The sequence below is a fragment of the Amblyomma maculatum genome, chromosome 3, assembly GCF_055883805.1.
Source record: "Amblyomma maculatum isolate TAMU_Amacu chromosome 3, ASM5588380v1, whole genome shotgun sequence".
NCBI lineage: Eukaryota > Metazoa > Arthropoda > Arachnida > Ixodida > Ixodidae > Amblyomma > Amblyomma maculatum.
The window spans coordinates 147343751-147369678 of record NC_139346.1 but is presented as its reverse complement, the minus strand read 5'-3'; positions in this window follow the sequence as shown (position 1 = coordinate 147369678).

Here is a 25928-nt window from a genome sequence, read left to right as displayed (position 1 = left end):
CACACAATGTTAGCAAACGGGGGCTCTACCGCTTATAGACAGATTGACGGAAGCGTTAATTTTTGAATTTCAGCGAAAATAGTCTTTTTAGATAACTGATTTGTAGGGCTTGGTTCAAAGCAAAACCGCAGTGACGCCTCAAGATTTTCTGCTGCATTCGCTTTTCCTTCTAAGCATAACGGGTTAGCTATGGGTGACGAGGAGAATAAAGTTTGGCCAGCGTTAGATACATAGCGTTCGGTGTCTGCCGTACGCGTGGAAACGTTGACGGAAGCTATGAGTCTTAAAGACTTGCAAAGACCTGATATAAATTCTGCGCTCTAGTTAGCGACGAGATCAATATTATCGCGCTTGTTTTCCTGGCTTTGATGCCCCCGTCTGGTCTCAGTCCTGGTCTGGTATCGTGGTCTGGTATCGCATCTTGGATCGGGCGCGTTATCCGCCTGGATAGCACCATTGAGCAAATAACCGGGACTGGCACTCACTACTGATGCTTTCTGGTTCTGCTGCGCCGTTGGTTCCATGCGCTGGCTGGATACTGGAGCTATTTACTCTGTTGCGGATCTACTGTGCTTGTTGCCTTGTTACAGTTTACCCTAGTGGGCAGCTCGCAGTCCCTGATGTGTGCATCTGCGGCGTCGGCCCTTTCTTAGCTGCCTTTGACAATTACATTCCTTAGGTTGACTGCGAAATCACTGACCTTCGGAAAAGCCTCCGAGACTTTGTCAATAACCGTGGCTGCGAAAGTCAAGTGTTTAACCTTTCTGGGTGACAGCCGCTAAGATCTAGGACTGCGTGTTCGTGGTGACTGGTGCTCTATCGGGACTTTGCCTTCTATTCTTTCGGCAGTCTTCCTTTATTTGCGTCTAAATCGCTTTATACTGCGAGTGGCGCACAGAGGTGAAGTTGGCTTAAAATGAGGAGGAAGAGGATATTTGAGATGTCCGGGGCACTTATCCTACGTTATCCTGAAGTGTGCTTTAAGCAATGCGTGCCGTATTTGCCAAAAGCAACCGAGCAGCCCAGTCGGCCGGCGGAGCAAGCGCAGTGCCGAGCGGCAACTTGGCGGTCGCCGCCGCTGGCCCTGCTCGCCGGCTGCGAGTAGGGTGCCTCGATGTTGCGCGCGCGGAAAACATCAAGGCACCCTAGCATGCCCTAGCTGCGAGTGTAAGCTTGTTGATGTAAAGCTGCTCCCTCGCTATCTTTCTTGGGATGATAAAATTTAAACTGGTACCATGTGCGGCGTCCGATTTCGTTCGTTTAGAACGCTGTGCTAGTCATGGAGGGCGCAAATTTGCTGAGCAAAACTCGCTCAACGCTGATTTTGAGCTGGAATCGTGATGTTGTGCTCTTCGTTAGAACGCCTTGCATGTTAAATACCCGTACACAGCTCCCGTAGATGACGTGATTCGAAAAGCGGCTGTTTTTGTCTCGTTTGGGATGTTAGCACTGTCAGACAGGGCATGATAGGACCTTGGTTTGTTTTTCTCGCAATTCAAGTTTGCAATGATGGAACTTAGTTGAGCTAGAGAAAAATTAAAATGAGGCGATATTTTCCGCTGTTTCTAGTGCGGTTATTCGTGTCCCTGTGATGAGGCGAGTCCGTTAATGTAACGCAAAGAAGTGCGTAATAATTGTTTGCGATTGCAACACCAAACTGAAAGCCGAAAATCTGAGCAGAGATGGCAACTGCTTCAAAACATATTTAGCAATACTGAATGAGTGATGTAAATCTTCCCTAGCGTATGACCCCCAATGATAACCTTGCTATTGCGAAGGATGTCTACGAAGACGTGTTTCTTCCACTTGTATTGAAATTTCCTCCGAATTAGGCTTCACCTTTCTGCGGCCATGGAGTTCAGTAAAGACGGGAGTCTCAGGTCTGCAAGCTTAATCTTGTGTTGAATTTTAAGGTTCTATTGTAACTTTTTTATGGAGTCACCGATGCACCACTCTGCCAGCGGGCACTGTTAGGTTGCTGTTAGGTTGGTCGCATGGTGTTCCCTCGAAAAAAGAAACAAACAAACAAAATATTTAACGGTTGCACTTATTGAGAATAAGGGCGACATATATTTAAGGTGTGAGAATGACATTTTTATGCAGTTCGCTCATGAAACGAAGAGATTAGCAGCAGGCTAACGCCTGAACCTAATTACCAACGCGGGCAACACTACGCGCTTTTTGTATGTTACCAAATAGCGGGAAAGCAGGTATTCAGCAAGAGTGGCACATGAAACAGCTAGAAGTTTTTTTTTTCTTTTCTCCTTCAGTTTAACTTAGCGTCACAGCAAATACAGTAGTGGTCACAGCAGACAACTAGAAACCACAGGAAAAGGGCATCGACTTTTCTAAATCAATTCCTAGCCATTTTTTCCGGACAATTCAGACGAGTAGAGAAGCATGTATTTGTCCGTTTCGTTGCAACTACGGGAATACTGTACCGAATAAACGCGAAGGCATTCTAGCGAAGAGCGCAACTTCACAGCGTCCGCTAAAACGAAGCATTAAACGAGTGATGCTATGCGGAGCGCCCTTCCTAGGTAGCGCAGCGTTCTGAAGGCGCCAAATGAGGCACCGCACATGATACTCGCTTGCTTTTTACCATCCCAAGGAGGAGAGCGGGGGAGCATACTTACGTCAGCTTACACTCGCTGCCGGAGAGCAGCGGCCAGCAGTGGCAATGGTAGCGCCGCAGCTCCGCCCCGTGCCTGCTCCGCTGGCCGACTGTGCTGCTCGGTTACGTTTGGCAAAGGATACATTTGAAAAATGTTCTAACTGCAATGTTATCTGTATTCGGAGAAGAGGACAGCAGCATCAACAACGCCCTCTATTAGAACTTGGACGAAAAAAAATAAAAAGAGCGCGCTGAACGCTTATCTATTTGATTCATGTTTTTTTTAGGTGTTATTCCAAGCCCAACCCAAGAGATGTAGGCATAAATAGCTTAAACCACACAAGAAAAGAAAATTTCAGTTTTTTGCAAACTTTGCATAGAAGATGTCGATATTTGTTCCTTCTGATCCGCAGTTGTTGCTGCTACTATGGAGAATACCGGAAATGAAAATTATTTTAGAAGAAACACTGAACAAGGCAATGCTAGCTCGTGCTGACAGCTATCGGAGAACCGTGCGTCGTTGAAAAGAAAACCTGCATTTCCGTCGCCTAAACTAACCACTCCATCGATTAATGCAGATTTTTTTCTTTTCTGAAGGGATATAGAGCTCACTGTGAAGGTTTATTCGGACGTGCAGACATTCATTTCCTAAACTGGCTTCTCAAATTATTTTGTTCCTGCCTTGAGGTTTTGGCTATGGCATATTCGGACATTCGGATGCCTGGAGACTGCGAATCTTGCAATTTTTTTCTGCGGGTGGCAAGGCTTGGAGATTCGATTGATTTCCTCTGGTTTCTGTGCGTGCTTTTTCTCTTCAATATGTTTCGCCACTGCTCTTCCCAAGTCGTTTACACTCTTTGTTCATCGAGCTTTCAAACTTCCCGGGAAGAATTGCTTGACCTATTTTTGCGTTTAACCCAGCGACCGGTATCCTATAATGAACTGACTGTATTGCGCAATGGGACTCCTCACTTCATTTTATTCGCAGTGTTTCTTGGAAGCATTTAATGATCTAGCATTCTTCTTTTGCTCAATTTTTGCTGCCGTTTTCTTCTATACTCATTAGTCCCCTGTCTAATCAAACGTCCTTATAGGGACCGTGACCAGCCCAGAGGGCTAAGGGTCGGCAAAAGCAGGGTGATTCTTTTTGACGTTGTTTGCGGCACATTTCTATTCGCATACTGGTTTAATGCAGGGGGTACTCTCTATATGAACATCGTGAGTTGTTCATTGTATTGTTTCATGCCATGTGTAGAATTGAAATCCTCTTTGAACGAAACGAATGATGCACCTCAGATTGTCGAAAGTTCGGTTTTCTGTGGCTAACAGTCTTCTGAAATGGCTGAAACACCTCGCACACACAAACACCTTTCACTTTGTAAAGTACGTTCGTCTGTTTTTGGCACATACTTTAATTTCAGCACTCGCAGAAGATCACGTTGCATATGTAGTATAGACTTTGTAATGTGCGCTCAATGGTTATGGCGGATTAAGCTCCTGATATTTGGCTTAGAAGGTTAATTTCTGATACATGTTATGCTTGTTATCTCCTGAAACATTTCTGGCTCTAACGGGTGCTGCTAATATGCCAGATCTCACATTTATTTCAACACTCTTTTCAAGCAGGGTTGATTGCGCCCATAAATTTGAATCGAGTGAGCGCATCGTTTCGATCACCCTTCCCTTAAAGGCCAATTTAAAAGGATGTGGAAAACAATAACACCATTGTTCTCAGAATGTTGGCTTAAGCTGAAATAATCTAAGCTGTTCACGGTAGCCATGAGATTCGCAGTCTTCACACCAGTGCAAAAACCGCAGATTCGGAAGCACAAAAATAACCCTATTCCTATGCGAAGTTGTATACAGCTGCTGTGCGGACGCTGCTCGAGTCCTTCAGAAATCAAGCTCATTCTTGCAACGGCGCTCGATGTTTGGCCACCTGCTTTACTTTAGGAGACGTTTCTTGCTCAGCGTAAATTGGCTTCTAATGCATGTTTTGGTGCTTGAGAGATCGGTTTCTATCAGGTGAATAGAAATTCCAGCTTCAGCCGTAAATTCAACAGAATGGTGGAATTGAACAATGGGTGGTAGTGTTAAGCAACCTGGACTTTAACAAGCAGATTATGGCAAACACCAACTGTCCTACTACTGTTTCGAGCCATCCTGTCCCAATGTATTGCATGGATTAATTAAGTATAATAATGTTCTTTGCATGGGGGGGGGGGGGGGGTGCACGATTATAACTTAGTGTGTCTGAAGAACTGTCAAAATCTCGCCGAGAAATTGAGCACTTCGGCTACAAATGTGCTTTTTATTTTCAGTTTTCGTTGGGTGAAAAAAAGGATAAAGGCATGAACATGATCTACATGCCGGATAAAAGATGATACATTAAAACTTCACTCCCTTAAACATTGAAACAGCTATGGCCCCGACATCAGAAGAATAAAAAGAAATGCAGTAATCCGCGCTTCGTAGAGGAGTTTTATTTCTCACCTATGATCTACAGCTCATGCGTTCAGTTCTGATGGCAGGCTCTACGAAACCACCCACGAACCAAGAAATTTTTTTGCATAACAAAAAAATCTGTCGAGTCATCTCATTCATTGAGATTACATTCAGTTCTGCAACATTATGTAATTCCGGTCTTAACACTGACGAAAGTGAATTCAGCTTGTTTGAAGCCGGTGAGGTTTGCCGACCACGTTCGGCAAAGAGATTAAGTGGTGTGAGTAAATGTTGACGTTTGTAAACCTCCTGCTCCTGGTACCGGCTGTACGATCATTAGTTGTGAGACGCTATTGCTGAATTAAATGGTTTAACCCCGCCAACCCCTTACCCGCAACTTTGAAATAATTTTTATTACAGTGTCATCGCACATTTGTTAGGGGTACGTTAGAGTCCAATATTTCAAGCTCACGCATACTACAATACTTACAACACTACGTGCGCATTCTGTTAGTCGAGAGCAGAACTATGTTTCCTACCGCGTCATGTGCCTCAGTGCTTTGCAAAATCCCTCAGAAAAGAAAATCGGAAATGAAAATTCGAGAATCAAAGCGTTTTGAGTTTGCAGGCACGAATTTTTTCAAGAGAGAGTTTGTGTTAAATCCATCTAGTGCTAAGCTGGAGTAAAATATATATTGAATCGGAGCTTGTGAGACAATCGCTGCTAAACATGCTTTCCATTCAGCCGTCTCAGAGTCAGTGCGGATCAGTCCAGTAAATATGTGTTTTACATTTTCTGTTTCCTTTAGAAGTGCTTCGAGCGAAACACTGGACACTTCGCAAAGGTAAGCTCCACCGCCATACGTCAGAACGGACAAAGCTTCTACTGAATTCTAGCCAGAGGAGGCAGCTTCAATCCTGTGGAATCCACTGTAATCGGATTTTCAAGCTTTAATCTTCTTAGATTACTGTCCTTTCAAAATTAAGAGTGCAAGAAACAAAGACCTCAACAATGTGAATTTGCAAACTGCATTTTCTTTGTCGCGTGCAGTGATCTGTTTAAAGCTGTGAAAGACAACACAACCAGTATGGTGTTAACTATTGTACTTGCATACTGGCATTTGGGGTGCGCATTAAAGGGAAATTTTAGTATCTTGCAAGTAACGACCAGTTCGCGGCTGAATTATGAGAGCACTTGTTTCAGAAAACCGTATGACAGAAAGGCAAGGGCCATGCAGCCTGCGACTTCACTGCAGTGTTTAACTACTAAATTTTTCTCGAAGGAACTCAAATTATTCGCACTCCAAACGACCATTGAATGTTAGGCGCGAGGTTTGAGTCAGCAGCTGGCCTGATGAATTACATGTACACTTTTTTTCTGTTGTTGGGCAAGACGCTGTTAATGTGCTCGACAAGCGTGATAGGCTTGCATCACGTACTGCACATTCGCTTCCGCTGGAGACGTAGCCATCGCTGCAACCGTACGCGCTTGAAACGCAGACCAGTGGGTTGCATGTGGCGGCAACTTTCCTAAGGGCGGCCGTCAAAGCGGACCTTCCTGAACGGACTCATTGTCGGCCGCTGCTGAACACAAATGTAGGTGGGAGGATGTTTGAAGCCTTTGAGTTAAGGACGCCCTTTAATCTTGCCAGTGCTGCTAAAGAAGCAAGAACGGTTGACACTGTTCCTTACTCGAGGGGCACCAGCAGCTGCGTTCTCCAGCGTTGGTCAAAGGCAGCTAAATCTAAGCGCATTACATATCTTTTACGATATGCAAAAGACGTGCACGTGTGTAGGATAGGCATGACTAAACTTATCACCGCTTCTACCTAAACGCCCCGCCGGGGTGATGCAGTGGTGCTTGACTACTGTGCACAAGGATCTGGGATCGAATCCCGGTCTAGGCAGCCGCTTTTTGATGGAGGCGAAAAGATAGGCTACCGTGTGCTCTACAATGTCAGTGCATGTTATGAGAGATACCGTAGTGGAGGGCTCCGAAAATTTCGACCACCTGAGGGTTCCTCAGGTGGTCGAAATTTCGGAGCACTCCACTACAACGTCTCTGATAGTCTTAGTCCCTTTGGCAAATTAAACCCAATAAACCACACCAAACTTCCACATAAACCTCTGGTTTTCATTTAGGCAGTCTTGCAAAAGAAAGATACTTATAATCAGAAGCCATGCAAACGAAGCGCGCTGTAAAGGTACAGTAATTCTATGCCGAAACTTCCTGCCATGCAAAAAAGCTTACATTAACAAGATGCCTGTAACAGCTGTATTAGTGTTGTTAGCGTGCGCCTGTGTTGTGCTTCTCCGTGTTCGCCTATGTATCGCCGAAGTTCCAGATAAGATACCTCTAGCTTCAAATTTTTGTATTATTTTCTTACACATCGTGGCCTTCACAAACAGGCGCTACATGCAATAGCTGAATGTAGTATGAAGAGATATAGTGAAAATACAAACCGATATTTTTTCCATTCCTTGCAAAGGTAGAATTCTCTTTTCTGCACCGCGCTTAGACTTTACTGCATGCTTTATTGATGAAGCAATAGATTGCCTAGCAATGTAACACAAAAGATTTCAACCAACACAACGCCCTGGCCTGCGAAACATGACAGCGGTGTCAAAACTGCGTAACAGTAATTCCGCAGCGACAGAAATTGGCTTTGAAAAGCTGTCGACTCAATAACGTCGCCACTCCATGCGAGTCACCTTTCAGAAACTCAATCCTGTTTTGTTCCGCTTGTTGCTGACATGACTAAGTGACGTTTATTAAAGGCCGCTCTTTATGCTAGAGGCACCTGCATTCTATATGCTCCCCAGGATACAGGACACTTTGGTTAGGCGTCGAGTTGGATTTGCACCACGCGTTCTTGCTGTCCGACAACAATTCGCGGGGCTGGTATTATCTTACAACCTACTCTTTCATGGTAAGAATGTTTATTCAGGTACCCCAGTTGTCGACGTGGCATTTAGGCAAAGAATACCTAAATATGTTTTTACTTGGTTTTCTATTTGCGCTCGGTTGAGACGCATCTTTCTTCTGCAAGGCGCACAAATGGGTAGTGAAGGGACATATATCCTGAAATAAAAGATTGTAGTAAAAAATATACACCCTTGCTATTCTGATGAAATTGTTTTCGTGCTCACTTAATTTCGAGCGTACAAAATACCAGATAATCATAGCTTCGCGGTTTAATTTGTTTAAGCAGCGGTTGTCTGGCATTTAAACCACGAGTGTTGTTGGAACGCATTTGTGTCAATGTCCTGTTGCGTGTAACTAACTTATGATAAGAAATATTGCTCGAAAATTAGAAGACACAAATTATCACACTTATGCTAGAGATAGATTTATGATAGAGTACTCGCGTTTTTGCTTTACTGAATGGCGTCACGTGTTACATATGAGTCGTTTCAAAGAAGAGCTGAAGCTCTGGGGCTATTCATGCAGTTTTCCAGGCCACTTCACAATAACGTTATAATTGGATCCATAATTTCTGCCACACCGAAAGAGAATGGCAATCCTAAAAACATCTCAAACGCACAGAAAATATAGGGAGTTTGGCGTATTATGTATTAGTAAAAATAATCCGTGAGATTAAAATATGAACAGTATGGGAGAAAGGATGCACTTTAAAAAAAAAAGCAGCCTTCGAGGCTTCACTGAGGATGCCTTCTTGGCTTTCAGTGCCCCTTTCTGGCGCACGATGATAGGTTGTGGGGTGCTGTGTGTATAAAAAAGGGCAAGATGTTTTGGCGCAAAATTTTCAGCAACTTCAATGTAACAAGCGATTTTAAAACGAAAGCTTTTGATCCGAATATTCTAAGGTGAAGTACAAGAAATCAGAGCACACCAGGAAATGAAAACTGCAGCGCCAGTGGAGGATTCAGACAAAGTAATGATGGATTGAGTGTTTTAAGTGAGTTGAAGGAAATGTCACGTTGCCGTTGTTTAAGATCAGTGATAGCATTTGTAGTGTGCGCAATAGAATTACGGTAAAGAAGATATGCACCTCAAAGGTAATTAGTAATTATCGTGGAACAATGTTGCCATTACGCGACTCATGACCTAATTGGAATGGACCATGACAACACGCCACGCTGAGCAGTAATAACTGTCTCGCGTCATGTGTCACAATGAAGTGTTTTTGCCTCGTGACTCTGTCATGTTCCGTGACAATTTCCCAAAGCACACCCTTCACTTACATTTTAAAGACCTTACTTTGCTAAAAAAAAACACCTTTTTTTTCTCAGATCACAAGGGTTCCTCGCTGGCAACGAAAAACTGGGAGACAAGTATTACGAAAAGAGCAAATTTGTACGAAAAATCAAGTTTCAAGAACAGTGCATACCTGTGGTCTAAGGCAAATGCAACCAAGCTTTTTAGAAAGTCCGAGCTCAACCAGACCAGATGAGAGCTGTTGACAGTGGTCAGCCAATCTGCAGCACTATTTTAGTCACAATATTATTAATTATTACCCGTTCGTTAGCTTACTTCACAGTTACCGACTCTAGGAACGCAGTTTCAAATTGGAAGTTGCAGATCAACTTACAAATCTCCAAGTGACACTGTTTGCGTCAAGTTACGACTTACGTAGCTTTATATGGTGATTTACGCTTTACCAGATGCCGGTCAGTTGGTCACGGGAAGCACAAGTCCTGACTACTGAAAGCGCTGAAACCCAAGTTATCAATTACGCCGCAGCACAACGCCGTCCAGTGACCCTTCTCGAAATACCAGACCCTCCACAACGCGAATCGGTTGCTCCAGAACGCTGGTCTCTAGCCCTCGCCGAACCAGTGTACCTGGGGAGCTCAAATCCCTTTTAAATCTGATGCCTAGTGGACACGAAACAACTGCCCGCTCTGCTCCCTCTGCGGTGACGCCAGCAACATTGTCCGGCATTTCGTGCCTGCTGTTCACAGCCGTACTGAACTGCCTGCGTCAAGTGATAGCCAAAATTAAACAGAAGCCGCACTCTACTGCTCTTCGCTCGTCTCTGAGTCGGCCTTGTGAAATAGACCAAGTCGGTCGCAAAAGGTTTGCTTGAAACAAAAAAAAACTTTGCTCACTTCCTATATTCCCTGAATTGGTATACATTCGCAGAGCTTCTTTAGGCGGGCTTCTAATTTCTTTTTTTTTAATAATTTTCGAAGCCTTACCAGTTTCCTTTGGCAGTCTTAATTACTATTCGCAAGCGCTGTACAAGCTTCAGAAGCGAATTTTCGCTACACCTGTCATGTTTAGAGCATTTCTTTCAATACGATCATAAAAGTATCTTGCATTATTCCAAACTTTCCTCCCGCTTAATTAGAACCGCAAACTATATATGGTCTCTGGCCGGCCTAAATATCTGTTGTTGGCACAGATGTAACTCCATTAACAACAATTTGCAGCTCACGGGAAGTTGGGCCATTTTGATCTAATATTCCTGCTAGCACATTAAATTATCAACAGTAGCCTCGTAGTAACTTCAAAGACATATCCCATTGGTCTTCAGTGTCAGTTTTAATTGTTAGCTGTGAGAGCAAGACAAGCTTGCAAGCAAATTTATTTATAGGCATCCAATGTTGATAACATTACTATGAACATCGTATTGCAAGTATCTTGCAATATTGAACAGTAGCCTCACAGTTATTTAAAAAAAAACCCTTAGTGGTTCTCAAAACCCGTTTTAAGGGTTTGTTGGGAGAGCTAGAAAAACTTCAAAAGCAGCATTTTTCTACTCACTGGAAGCTTAGACCATTTTTATTATGTGTTCTTTAACGCAAGGTCAAATACTTCTGCCCAGTCGTGGTGAATTACGGGTTACTGCGCCCGGCTGCTGAACCCAAGGACGCGGGATCAAATCCTGGCCACGCGATCGCTTTTCAGTGAAGGCGAAAAGCATAGCCCACGAGTGCTGTGCGATGACAGTGCACGTTAAAGAACCCAGTAAGTCCAGACTTCCGGTGCACTTCACTATGGCGTTTTTCATAGTCTGTGTCACATTGGGACAATACACCCCATACACCAAAACTAAATTAATCAAGTATTTCATAGCTGCCTCACTATAATGTTAAAAAACGCACCCCGCTGGTTTGCTGTGGCAGATATAACTACTTGGTGCGAGCGCAAGTAAAGCATTAAATCCTACTTTTGCCATGCATAGGAATCTTATATGATTCCCGTCAAAATGTCAATAACTATATCTTATAATATACGGTAGCAGCATCACAATTCTCTGTGGCCCCAAAACAACGGGCTTCGTTTTAGCGTGAACACTTGTTTTATGAAGATGGAAAGCCGAAACTTAAATGGCTGGTCTTCCACCGCCCCCCCCCCCCCCCCCCGCTCTCCCCTCGTAACAGCTGATAATTAAAACACGCAACACACACAGCGGCTCTACTTAGTAACAATTGACGTGGCCGAGAACGTTTTCTTTGTTTTCTCTGTTCTCTTGATATGATCCAGAGCGGCATTATTTCCTCACCGCTGAAAGGTTTATGGGTGGTATTCTCCTGACCTTGTCTTTTCTGGCATCTCCAGTTCGGTCGCTAGACTGGTACACAGATTGGTACTAACACCAGCTTCCACTGACAGGCGGCATTTTCACCTATACACTTGATTTTCTCGCGCATGTAAAAGGTGTGAGAAATCGTATTGAACTTTGCATGCATCACGTGGTAGAAGTCGGCAGGTCGGAAAAACGACAACGGGGGAGTGCAAGCACTAGGAAGAAACACATCAATACTCAAGCAAAACTGGCTTCCTTTCACATTCCCTTAACCTGTCATGCTTAGAATATTGCTATAAATAAAAAAAGACCGATACGCTGGCTAAAAATGCTGCCGGTGTTCGCGTACTATGAGAAGCATTCACCGCACGTATATATTCTCATATGTGGCCCATAAATCGGCCGGCTGTTGTGTGTGCCACGCTTTAGTGCACATAACTTGACTTTAAGAGCTAACTGCATGTAGAACTAGTTATACTGCTTGTCTGAATAGCAGCACTGGTAAAGACATATAGCCCATGCGGCAGCTTATCCTACTGCTCCAGAAGCCTCAGCGACTCGGAAAAATTCGAAATAAGCAGAGTGTCTTTTGGGGTTGTATTCAAAATTATAGCAAAAAATATTGGCACTTTTCATGAGATTTCGCTCCGAAAGGACGCTCTAGTTCCGCAGATGGTGTACCTGCGTCCAATAAAGCATTTAAATATGATTTGGGAAATAATTTTAATAAGTCGCTACTTCGGGCAAACAGCGGATTGAATACAAAAGTGGTAACGTATGGCTGCAGACATGGTGCTTTTGATTATCACATTTCTTTGGTCTAGAATAGAAGACTTCCACGTGCAAGGACTGAGATGTATATTTAGCTCAATAAGTTATCTTAGAACCTTGAATACCTACAATCTGTACGCACGGGGGCAGACTCTGAAACGGTTGCAACGGAGTCGAGAAGGAAGAGTGAATTTATTGCAATAATGAATAATTTCACTAAGTTTATTTAAATAATCAAATTTTTCTTGTTTCGCACAGACCATATTTCGCTAGTCGACATACACCAGCTACTCCTTCTTCCCTCTTATCCTGTTTAACCCACCCCATGCTACGCTTAAAGCCAAATTCTGGAAAATGAAAATCGCATTGCAATGCACCTCAGCCCGCCAACTCGTTTTGACAACCTTCTTTGACTATTTCCGCCTCCAGATTTACCTCCGTTCTTGCCATCCTGAAGCGCGCAAACACGACGGCGATTATAGACTTGAATGTACCTCGCACGCACACAGTCAATAGCGGCGGGTTGCTGCCTTTGCCTTTTCTTACGAGAAATATACTACATCAGCCATGGGCGAAAACACATTCCTCTTCTTTACAATAGCATAACAATGCGATGAACTTTGCCGCTTTCCCCTTAGCTTTTCTTCCCGACGCTCCAGATTGTCACCTTTGTCCCTAATTGCATTCATCTTTGATCGCTGAAACGAAAAGTAATACAGGCGGTTGCAGAAGGGGAGCAAAAAGGCATTTCGCTGGACGACAAAACATATTCTCTGGCACATGTCCCACACGCATGCTTTCGCAAGTCGTCGCTAATTAATTAGCCTGCAACTTTAGCCAGCGACACTAGGTTCTCTCATGGCTCCCCCGCTGTCGCCCCTTCCCTTTCCAGCACTTGACTTGGTGTCTCGTGTGTCAGCCAGCAGCTGCTGTTGAACTGCGATTTTTTAACCTTACTCTTTTTTATTTTCTTTGTTTGCGAGGACAGAAGGAAAGGGGCTTTCATTACCTCTGCCTTTGGGGGAAGGCTTCAGGCAGTTGTACGGTTTCGTTTGCCCTTAAGTTTAAATCAAGGTACAAGCTTTTGTGTTGCGGTGAAACCTTTTTGTACCACTGGCGTTCTGGACATCATGCTGCGAAGTCCTCCCCCTGAGGAGTACAGCCCTTGTCAACAATAAGAACATCTTCGATGGGCGATGCGCAAACGTGATGCTCATTAGCGTTCCCGCGACAGATGTGGTCGGAAAAGAACGAAAACAATATTTGCCCTAAATGGCAGCCACACGGTTGTACGTTCCTGCAAAAGGTTGCTTTCAAAAGTAACCAGAATAATTTGCAGTTACGTTTACGGGTATAACAGAAAAAATGTTGCGAAGATTAGCATACCGCATAATGTGGTGTTCACGGATTAGAGTCCTGAACGCATACTTTGCCCTAGACTTCTAGGTACTTTATTACGAAAGGGCGACGGGCGGATTAATAATGCCAGCAGTTGTTCTTCAATATAGCTGCTTTTTATTCGGCGCACTCTTGAAAACAAGCTAGACAGTTGTCGTTTTCTTGCTATTTGGGAGCTACCGAAAAACTTACTTGAGCCTGTGTCAGTGTCTTCATGAATATATTTTGTTAAATGCCGGGTTCTTGCGCTTAGCCAGAGATGACAATGACAAGCGTTTCTGCGCGATTAATATTCTCTTGCTTCTTTCAATGTAGTTTCGTAAAAACCTCATCACTTCCCCAATTTTGACCAATACGTTAAGTGAGCGCATAAGAATGTCCATGTGCTTGCGAAAAATTTCCTTCTGCAGTGAAATTGAGAACAATGCTGACACTTAATGCACCCGAACAAAAGAGAACGCAGTCAGGCTCAAAGTGATTCTGAAGAAGACACGCCTTTACCCGTTTTCTCAATGATTTGGGAGATTACGATTGCTAGTGGGTGCAGAGCGCCGTGTTGCGGCATCTGGAATGGGTGTTGCGCTCACTGTCTCAAAGCGCGTGATTTTGAATGCTTTCGAGATGTCATGCTAATCAGCCATATGCTTCGACTCTGACCAATGCAAACTAAATTCGAAGTTATAGAAATTCATTTATTTGACCAAAATATTATTTTGCCTATACAACACATATCAAAAACTTTTGAATGCTGGGAAAGTAAATATGACGATAAATAGATTCTACATTGAATGTTCATAAAACGAAAAAAAGCTAAACATCCTGATATATGCTGCTCGGTATAGTGGCAGCTATACAACCTTTGTCTAGCGGCACCTTTTCGTTCGACTCAGAATAAAATAGCGTTGTCTGATTGCCGAAATCGACAATGCGAACGTCGCCCACTATTTAGCTTGCCTTACTGATAGTTTTAGCTCGGTAGGGCTGTTGACGCAGTATCGTATTAATAGTATTGAAACTTGTTCAGCAAATATGGAAAGAAGGGGGTGAGCTCGGGTTCTTGAGTAGCAGGCAGTGTTCTTAGGCCAAGGATTTGAAGAGCGTCCGTAAGTTAACCGTGCGGTAATACAATACAAAGTAACGCAGGAGGTCATTGAGTGAATGAATCGTAATTGCTGTGGGATAGGCTGAAACCTATAAGGGGAACGCGATAATAGGTAGGCTTGGATGGACGCTACGCCTATACATGTTAGAGCTGACAACAGAGACCTCACTGACTGGCGTTTACAACATAATTACGAACAGAAAACTATTTGCTACGCATGTGTCCATCGCAGTGAATCTACAGTGTTTCTGGAAGAACTAAAGATAGTGTAGTTCTGGGCACATCAAAGCATCACTCAGCAATCTACATGATGAAAACAAAGAGTCAACTGCCATCATAGTCGAAATCATTAAATTTCGTTCGCGTTCCTCTAGCACATCCGCTGTGCATACGGTGACATCCGGAAATCCACGGACAAGGATTTTAGTCTCTAGCTCTGAAAGGCAGTGCATGGGGTGTGAGTAGGGTGAAAACACTATTGCGCATACGGCGTCTTTCCTCTCCTTGGTGACTATCACGAACCTTCGTGCCTTGCGTTAGATTAGCTGTGGTGCAAGCAAGGATTTTTCGATCCTGCGAGATGAGCACGAAAAGCATTTTCCCTGCAACGAATAATGTTTCTGCCTCTGCTGCACACGTGTTTGGTTTCCAGTGACCCGCACGCCAATGTTATGCCTACCTTGTTGTGTCGCAGCTCAAGGGCTTGATGTGCTGGAGCCTGAGTGCCTGACTGTGGTGCTTTATAGAGCTTTGAAGTCTTCCGCTTAGACAGTATGCGTTGTGTACAGTGGCCTTAAATGTAATTGTCAATTTTGAGGCAGGGCCCACTGACAATGCAATCTAATTGTGGCCATTTCGGTGACCCACCGAACGATGTGGAACCACACGGGGGAAAAACTACATGCGAAAAACAGGTGTTCCAAGCTGCGTCTGTCAAAGCAACTTCCAATTGTAAAATTCAACCCTGCAACTTCCAAAATTCCCGTCTCTTATTCTATTCAAGTGCTAGGGTCTTTTTCGAACAATCGCAGTTCATATTGAACAAGTGGGGCAGAGGAAGGAACTAAGAATCAAGAAAAAAACATTTATAGTGCACGTCATCAAAGTAGCAGTAAATTTCGAATTCCTCCCTAAATGGTAGTGTTTTAATATTGCCAGCTGTAAAGCACACCTCATAGAATCATAAGCCCGATTTTCACAGTTGAAATCGATCGCTAATGAAGAGGGTACGAATATATATTTCCTCTTTCCTTCTATATCATACAGTGTTTCTACAGCAGGACAGCATGACCGTTCAACTTAAATCACTATAGCTTGCAGCTTCAAGACTGTGAAATACGAGAAAAAATGAACATTTCCAGGAAATGCCTGTATACTGCTGGGTGTAATGAAAATGAATAGTTTCGTACCGATCATACTTGGGGAAAATAAATATAAAATTGAGCAAGCGCCACTCATATCTTGTTTATTGCCAGGAGGTGTGTCTTACTTACACGTCCGAATTAATTGCAGAAATGTCTCCTTCTGGACACGAAGTCTCATCACCGTCCTCTTGGAACAAGCGCATCGTTGGCATCAAACATGCACTTGAATTTCATCAAAGACAGTTAAACAAAATATACCGTATTGTTTGAGTCTTCAAACATAGCGGCCTGGAAAATGACGGACAAAGAATTTCAAGAAATATGAATGAGATTCTTGCGTGAAACATATGTGAGTATTATGTTTCCACAGCTTGTAACATGGTCGTGCTGTCGCCTTTGAAGAAAAAAATAAAGATGGCAGTGTTCCTCACCTTTATTCATATATTCCTTAATATTAACCAAGTGTATCTCCGATGAAACATTGCACAGCTACGTTACTTTTCATTGCCGCCTGGCGAGTACAGGTTCATGATTTTTTATGGCGGCGAGCCTTCATACCAGTTTTTTTATTCCAGTTTAATTTTTCTATAGAAATGGGGCCTCTTGGGTTGGCGGTTCCTTCCAATTCTATAACGCCTTCTTGACTCAACATGTCACACCCACGCCAACGACGAATCAGTGCCTGGCATGCCACCGAACAGCTAACCCCTACTGGAAGCGTGCTCATATTTTTTTCAACGGTGTGGAGCCTCGAACTGTCCACTGCGCCGCACAGATTTTTCGATATGGGAATACTAGCGCCAGAGCATTAAATAGATCTCTGAACTTCAGACAGAAAATAGGAAGGATGGCAGTTCCTGGCCCTACGGGGCTGGGACGGCAGGTCAACGCCGCTGGCGGCGGGGGCTAGCCAGCCACCTAATTTTTATCTGTTGCAGGCCGTCATTGCACCCGTCACCGCTTAGGTGGTGGACGACGGTTGTTGTTGTGGCGCGCGTCTTTCTCTTCCTCTTCTCTTTCTTTCTTCTCTACTTTCTCTTCTGTCCGCACGAGGCAGCCGAGGTGGCTCAGCTACGGAGCCAGTAGCAGGCCCGTGCATTTTTGTTCTTCTTCGTACAGCCACAACAACAACAACAAACAACCAATATGCTCTATTATATTCGCAACTTTCTCAAATTCGGCTGAGGCCGTACTACTAGTATCGGCAGTGGGGATGGTTTTTTTTTTATAGGAAATGAGCGAAATTTGCTAGGCTTACAGCTTACATACTACTCACCGGTATTTAAGAGGGGTTAGTGACCTTCCTCGGATCGAGGAGTTCCGGACAAAGCAGAACGTTCAAAGATGCGTGATTTTGAATAAAATTCACTACTGCAATAACTCGTAAGGCCCACTTCCCCAGATAAACCGGCATCGGCATTGTTGGCGCGGCCATTGTGAGCTAAATATGCCGGGTATGACTGCCTGGTGGTAGCTGGCAGCTATGTGTTGTGCGGCGTTCGGCAGCCATGTAGCATGGCCGATTGCATTCCAGCGGCGCACTCAGGCTCCTCATTTCAGATCTAAGCGGGGGGGGGGGGGGGGGGGGGAAACGAACCTTGCTGAAGCTTTGCATTCCAAGTCGAAGAAGCTATCCTTAAGGAACGCAAGAACGTTCCTATATAGTTTGGTTAAGCGCGGCTTTATATAGTATATGTGATGTGGTCTTCCAAAAATAATGGTGGCTTCTACAGAGTACGCCTGAGGTAATAGAGGCGCATATATTGCATTAGTGATTAAACGATTGACAAACGTCATGTACACTGGTCATGAGGTCTTTTCCCGTCCCAAAACCTGCGGGCCAATTACTGCCCAGCCGTGTCATCTGTCAATTATCGCGTGCCAAAGGCGTGGTCGTGATTTACTCTCACAAAACCGATGACAGATTTTCAGCAAAATGGTCCCCTTAACCCTGCCGCATTAAGGTTTTCCAACCGATATCTTCAAAAGAGGCAGCGTGCGACAGCAGCGAAAGTCGCGACTACCGAATGGGTCAAAAATAGTCAGCATAAAAAGTTATGAGTGCGGAGCTGAGTTGGGAAACGGGGTTTCCACTCGTACCTCTGTCATACCTGTGCACGCAGTGCATTCCCGGACCCATTGTCGTCCACGCGGTAGTCGTGACTATCGCTGCTCTGAAATGGGACATGCACCAGATTTACTAGTTTCTAAGTGGTGACAGCTACTAGGGGTGTGCCGAGTTCTGAATCTTAACGAGCACAGCAGTGCTGTGCAACAGCTTGAGCGCATAGCTCCTGCGTTTAATTCCATCTTTTTTTTTTTGCGGCGTTCATCTCGGAAAAGAACGTAGTGATCCAATGACATTTAGATATGTGTAGTGGCGTCTTATGACTGCATACCACTCGATTACGGCAAAAATTACACGAAGCAGGAGATCAGCGCTTCGTGCAGCAGGTGGTGTCGTGATCAATGGAGAGCACCGGAAGTGCTGCATGTCACTACGTATTTAATATTTGTTTACAGTGATAACAATTACCATTACTAATTACTTGTGGTGAAATATATTTTTCTTCAATTTGCAGTTATTCAATGAGCTTTTCTTGTAGTTGATTACTAGTAATCAGTCACGTTTCCGAGCAAGTTGCCATTAATGATACAACCATGGTAACTGCGACTTTGCGGTAAACACTGCTACTGTGGGGGTGCTTCCTTCATTACACAGCTACAAGGAACTGGCTGAAGGACACGATGACAGATTTTGCGTCGCACCGAGTCACCTCAGAGCAGCGCCCACCCCGAGAGCTATCTTTAGAAGGCTCTTCAAAGATCCTCTACCTGTTCGATGGCTCTGAATGCACTACAACTGCCCACTGCATTCAATTTCGCAGCTTGACAGGGCGCACGTACGTGCCCGCTTAGCTCAAGAAATCCTGCAAAGCATAGGTTTCTGTGGAACTATCATTACACCAAGAGTGTTTTTAGCTTCAGAAGGACGAAGTATGTAGAGTAGAAGGAAATTATATGCGGAAGGTGACAGTGCAGTAACGACAATGTCAAAATAGAAGAAAAACACAACATGCATGGCGTTACGTGTGGGCCATTATATCTATTCTTGCAACTGTTTTTCACTTGCCCAAACTGACTAGACATAATTTCGAAAAAAAAAAAAAAAACACGATTCATTTGACGTTCATCTATAGAGAATTTAGAATGGAACTAAAAGTGAGGAGCACACAATGGGCCATTTTCAATGAAAGATACCAGTACGAACAGAGTGAACTTACCTTTTGTTACCAAATTGAAATGCAGACTAATATTTTTGTTTCTAGAGGGCTTCTGCATTTTTCCTTCACAGATACATAGACCTATTGGTATCGATAATAATTTGAGAATATCTACTATAAGTAACAATGCACAGGACTTTCATGGTCGCCCTTCCGTTATAAGGGATAGAATTCTTAAAATCTTAAATTTTTGCTGTTGAGGATGGATTGGATAAATAACAACGTTTTTTAATTCCTTAATTCCAGAGGTGCAGAGCCATAGAGCGGAGAAAACCGGGCGTTACACCCTAAACCTGAACAAACTAAATATTTTTCGATTGTGTTACCAGTTCTTACTCGGCTGTAGAAGAAGTGAGCTCGTGCAGCTGCTCCATACTATGCACAGGCTCAACCACAGTCCGAGTTAAGCCACGTGCAACATGCCGTATCATTTACAAATCCCTAAAGTCTACCGTAACAGCGACTAACAGAATACGAATAATCCGCACTCCGTGCAAGAAGTTCCAAATGTCGAGGAAATATTTAGAGGAGTCTTTTCCTACTCAATGATGCAACCATCAAAGGGATGTGATGGACGAGTTTGTTGTAACGCGCAGGGATTGGAAAGAAAGGTTCTTATATGGACTCCTTCCCAGCGCTGGGGAAGGAAAACAGTGAGTCCCGTGATGAAATAGTGAGAAGGAAGTTAAAAATATACATGCATATTTGTTTTCCTCGAAATCACGTGTCGTTGACCGTGTCTTCAAAAAAGTGTGGAATCGTTCGCGTTTCTGCGTAAGCTTTCCAGTGTTCATGTCAGCAAAAACGTTAAATACGAAAATACCGGTATATAAAATACGTTTCACCATTAGTGCTCTAATGTTAGACTTCAGGTATTTCAGTGTCTTGTTTAAATAAAACTTTTGTGCGGTGATTAGAAGAGACATGCCTTTTCGTGAAATCTTTTCGTCCGCTTTACCTAGTTCTCAAGGCAGAAAGCTGCTGAGTACCCTGGAGCTCCTCCGGTCCTTCCAACGACGATGTGGTTTCTGGACACCGCAAAGATTTCGTTCGAAAGCTTAGAAGAGGACATATTTGGGAGTAGTATTGTAACAAGGAAACAGTGAAGGCTAGAGGTTCGAAAGATAGCAAAGTACCTCGAACACATAAATATGGAATCATGTAACAGTGGTATATCGATGTCAATGCAGGTGACTTTGTTGCAGAGCTGGATATTCTAAAAGCAACATGTTTTGTTACTCAAGTCTTCATAACCTATGCGCAACTGCGCGCGGCTCTCATTTTAGTTGCTACTTCTAGCGGTATTTCTGAACCATATTTGCGCTGCATGGCAACCGTTGGTCTCCACAGAAATTATACTTTTTCTCACTCGCGTGTATTTGGGCCTTCATACAACTCATGAAGTTAAGATATAGAAGAATTAAAGAACTAACCATGAACTCCTCACTGATTTTAGGATCCCTTTGTCATCAGCGCTGCGCTATAGCTGCCCTAAAAAAAGCAAATGGAATGACTTTCGTCACACAAAAATCCTTTCGGGGATGGCGGCGAGGGTTTCAAGAAACAAATTCCCCTGTCACATGTGCAGGGTGAGCTGACAGAAAGTCGCAAATCGTACTTTTCTGGAACCGTGCTCTGAGCCTGTGCGGCATTTCACTATTGATAGAAAGACATCAAATAGACGGGCATCAAATTTCCTATTAACTGCACCTTACGTAAAACGGCTAGACGGGAAATCACCCACGCATCGGAAGACAGCTCGTTTTTTGTTCACGAAGCGAGCAACTAGAGACTTTAAACGACTTGCAATAGATTCCCGGTAAAGGATCAGGTTTAGATCCTCCCGCCTAGTTAAGAAAGCGAGCCTCTTTAAGATTCTCATGTTCAGGTGGGTATTAAATAGACTGCAGTGCAGGTATATATTGTTCTTTACCTGTAAGAGATATACACTCTGGTTATTGCCTTTGATCGCACTGCTATTCATCTGTGACTTACTATGCCTGTGTTGTTTTCTTGTGTATTCGTGCTTTAACAAATATGGAGATCACATTGTACTGAACAGTACCATGTAGCCTTGTGAAACTAGTCAGATGTCTCATATATGTTTAAGGGCAAAGTTCATTGTCGGAGCAGAGTTTTAGATTCTTCTTCATAGAAGAAAATCGTCCTCACTAGAGGCAGACGCTATGAACGCGTTTTGAATAAACTTGAGGATGTTTATTCTTTGTGAATGTTTTTCTTGCTTCTATTTTTGAATGAATGAATGAATGAAATGAATGAATGAATGAATGAATGAATGAATGAATGAATGAATGAATGAATGAATGAATGAATGAATGAATGAATGAATGAATGAATGAATGAATGAATGAGGGTGTCCAGTCTTGGCATGAACACGCGGGCAGGTGCTTGCTCTCGTGGCCTTCCCATTGCGTCCAACTAGGCTGCACACTGAAACGAAAAATGCAAGCATAGAGAAATTTTGTGATGGTACTTAGCATGATCGCCCACTTAATTTCGACACACGGCCGGGTTGGAGACAACGGTGCTTTTTAAAAGTACGTTCGAGTAATTACGTGTTCCCCCAAAGATTTGACAACCCTGTACCTCGTACCATCTCACAGGGAATCGTGTTGAATGTTGGCCTTGTATCTGGTGACTGTGAGGCCCTTGCAATTTCAACAAAGAAACAAAAAATACGAGTGAGCTATAGCTCTGGTTCCCAAGCCTATGGCAAATAATACTCGCACTCATGCATTTCCGCGTAACGTTGCTACTCCTTGGTACCGACTGCGGTTATCGCCATTCCGTTGGCTCTGACCTCAGCTTGAGAATATTCTATGCTGCTCCCCCATTTTCCATTGAGTTCCCGCCCGAAATCGGCACAAAAAAAGTGTTCCCAAGTGGTAACCAAACCACAGTGTTGTCTCAAGAGACGGTTAGCAACAATCATCCCAGTATATTGTCAGCGGTCGGGAACAGTAATAACAAACTCGGATGGACGAACCAGACTTAAATTCTCGTTACCCGAAACTCGCTGATGGATGAAGCCCCACAGCGGGCTCCTGCATACATCATAATTAGGTAGATGGGCAGCTTCTCGCGAGGGCGCTACCAGGAAGTCTGTAGCAATGCATCCTGCCACCAAAGTGGCTGATTAGGCGCGTGCACGCTTCGGCCTGCACATTACGATATGCAGCAGTACCTGGCATATGCGATGCGGCCATAATGAGATTCGCCTCAGTCAGATAACAGGGTAAGACATAAAAGACTGCTTATTCTCGCTTCTTCACTTTTGTCGTTCACTGCGGCATGCGCCTTCATGCTGTTCTTTTTCTCAGAAAGCTTTTCTTGCCTCTTTCCCTTCAAACATTTTACAAAAACATTCTGAAATCCCAATAATATTTCAGAGATACAACATGACTCCGAGTTTATTGGTTTAATTTCAACGAAATGGTCGAAAATGAGACGAGGCATCTGGAGCTTCGAAGGGAGGGCGAATAGGGGTTGACTTTATTACAAACAATACCATGTAACTGAGGCCAGGACCATGTGCTTAAAAAAAAATTCTTTTGTCTCCGGTTTCCCAATGGCAAAAGAACGCCTGATGCGATAAGCACGGTGATATAAAAATTCTAATTTTCTAGCACGCTATAATCATCCAAAAGGCAAGATCAAGAGCTATTTATGTTTTCTTGGTTAAAATCCTCACACACAAAGGCAAGATAACTAAACCGAGGTTTAGCTTCTTCGCAGCATACTTAGGGGTGAATGAATTGAGTGGGAAAAACATAAACGGTGCGTAAAAACTAAAACAGCGCCTTCGTGAAATAAAATGAAGATAACTTTTTAACAAGTCTCTGTCTCTCCTATTTTCGGTCCAGGTTGTCTAGATTACTTATTTCCCGCTAAACAGAAGAATAATGTTAAATTTAACAGAGAGGTATTTTGTATAAGAAATTGATATCTCTCAACACGGCGTTTTGCTGGCGCAGTGTGTCCAGTACCTATAAGCCTAAACGATCGATTCGTGATATTAGGAAAAGAAGCGAATTACGTTATTTTTGTGCCCTGTATAATATTTTGCTTGTTCGTTGCATGATCGTCTCGTTAGTGTCGGCTATATTATGAAAGCCCTATTATTTTGCTCGCAATTCATAACCTTTGTGCTCCTTTCGTATTACAAATGGCGTGGCGAGTGGGGTCATCAACCCAAGGACAAAGGAAACTCGATCGCCCACAGCGCGAGACCTTTGAATGAATGCCAACGATTTTTTTTTCTTGTAGGCGGTCAAGCGACGGGTTCGTGCTGGCGTCTAATTAAACCCGGCTATCCACTCAAAGCCAAATAGAACCAGGGGTGAGACATCGCTGCACACTGCGTACAAAGTGACAGTAATTGGTTTTGTTGCAGACAGGCAGCCACGTGTACTTGGCTCCTTGTAGCACAGTTCATGATACTGGCGCTGGAAGGAAGACCACAAAAGAACACTGCAGCCGATGGCACATTGATTGACCTTGACCAGCTGGGTAAAGGTCGTCGAGTGCTCCCACTCCCATCTTCCAATATGTGGCAATTGGTATTTGAGACAAAAGCGACGACATCTCTGCGATTTACACAGTCAAGCCTGGCTCTATGAAAACTATTTACCGCGATGTGCTAAACATCAAATAAACGTCTCCTTCTGTTAGAAACTCCCCCACAAGGCGATGTATTTTTTATTGCCATATGCTCTGAGCATGGATACAACTAGAACGCAGTAAGCCCTATTGCCCATATTGCGAATTGTAACGGCGTTCTTTTATTGCTTAACGCGCACTGGAAGTCGAAAAAGCGAATACGTCGCTTATATCCAGTTGTGCCCACCACACAAATAATTTCGCTGTGCAGTCCCTGTGGCTTTGCATGGTATGCTCGCCATCCAGTGGGGCACTGTTTCAGGAAATTAATAACTGCTCGTGTACGCGCCCTCCAGGCTGAATGAACCACCATATTCAAACGACCTATAGAAATTAATGAGTGTGGTATGGACGGACGGAGCGCAAACAGCGTAGGTAGAATCCTGAGATGGCATCAAAAGCTTTAGGTACAATGCTCATTAAAATATAAAAAATTAAGAACGGAAACAAATTTGTCCACCAAAGAAATATAACAACCGTCCTTCTGAGCACCAACCGGGCACTTTATCTATTACTCCATGCGTACTTTTTGTTTTTCGGAATATGGAATTTGTCACACTTAAACAATGGAATTCTTACATTAACTATTAGGAAAAATTTTAAGAAACGCCACCAGAAACAACACAAAAATACACAGCAAAAGAGCTCAAGACGGGGGGCAGAAACGTTTCACCAAGACAGAGTGCCATTGTTGTTCAAAGTCAGTCTGTTCATACACGTCCTCCAGACGGGAAATGCGTTCATATTCCCCATTCTCGACCGTGAGTTTGCTGTTTCGCACTTTGCATCCTCTTCTCATGTGCGCTCGCAGTTCGCCGATCACCCTTTAAACGCACTGAACCTTTTCCGCGGCTCTCACGAGAGGTCACTAACGTACAACATCGTAATAACGCATCGATATTTCTCCAAGAAAATCTCCGGCCATACTAATTTACCAGTGCTGGTTGTTTTGCGATCATCTTAGAGCGCACGTAAATCTTTATACGCACATATACAACTAGCGCAATCCTGCATGTCATGCTGGAAGCTTTAGCATCACATGCTGCTAGCGGAGCAGCAATACCCATAATTCACTTTCAATTAAGCCTTTTCTATAAGTAATCACTCAGACAAGCGTCCCCAGCTAATATGCAGCTTCAACACATTCGTCGTTACGCAATGATGCGTTTCGCGTATGCTGGAGCATATTTTTCATGTTCTCGGCGAACGGTTCCCGGCTCTCTCCAGCCTCAGATATCAAGGTACAGTACATCACAAGATAGGACGAGGTGCAGATACTTGCATCTAATTAACGGATACGATAACGAGAAAGAACGCGTCCGCAGAGATGCGATGAGCTTATGTACAGATGAAAAACAAAAGGTTAGATTTAAAGAATATTCATTTCATTCATGTTTAGAAAGCATGCTTAGTAGTATTTCGACCTTGATTCAGTTTACCCGGAACACTGTGTATGTGCCGATATTTGCCCCTAGAACGTTGCTAAAGCATATTCTGATGTATAGGAGCACATACATCCTATATAATGTCCTACAAACTATACATCCGGCCCGGGCTTAACACAGCGCCTATGATCACCTGCGGGTTATCCTAAAATATACAATGTATATATGTGATAGAAAGGAGCTACAGCGGCCTGTTAATGAGAATACAGACCTAGACGCATGTCTTGCACTTATTTATGGGTCCTTTATGGCTCAAATAAGCACCTCCGTAACAATGTATTATTCCTTATAGGATCCATAATATCACATATAAATGTTTTATTAGTAG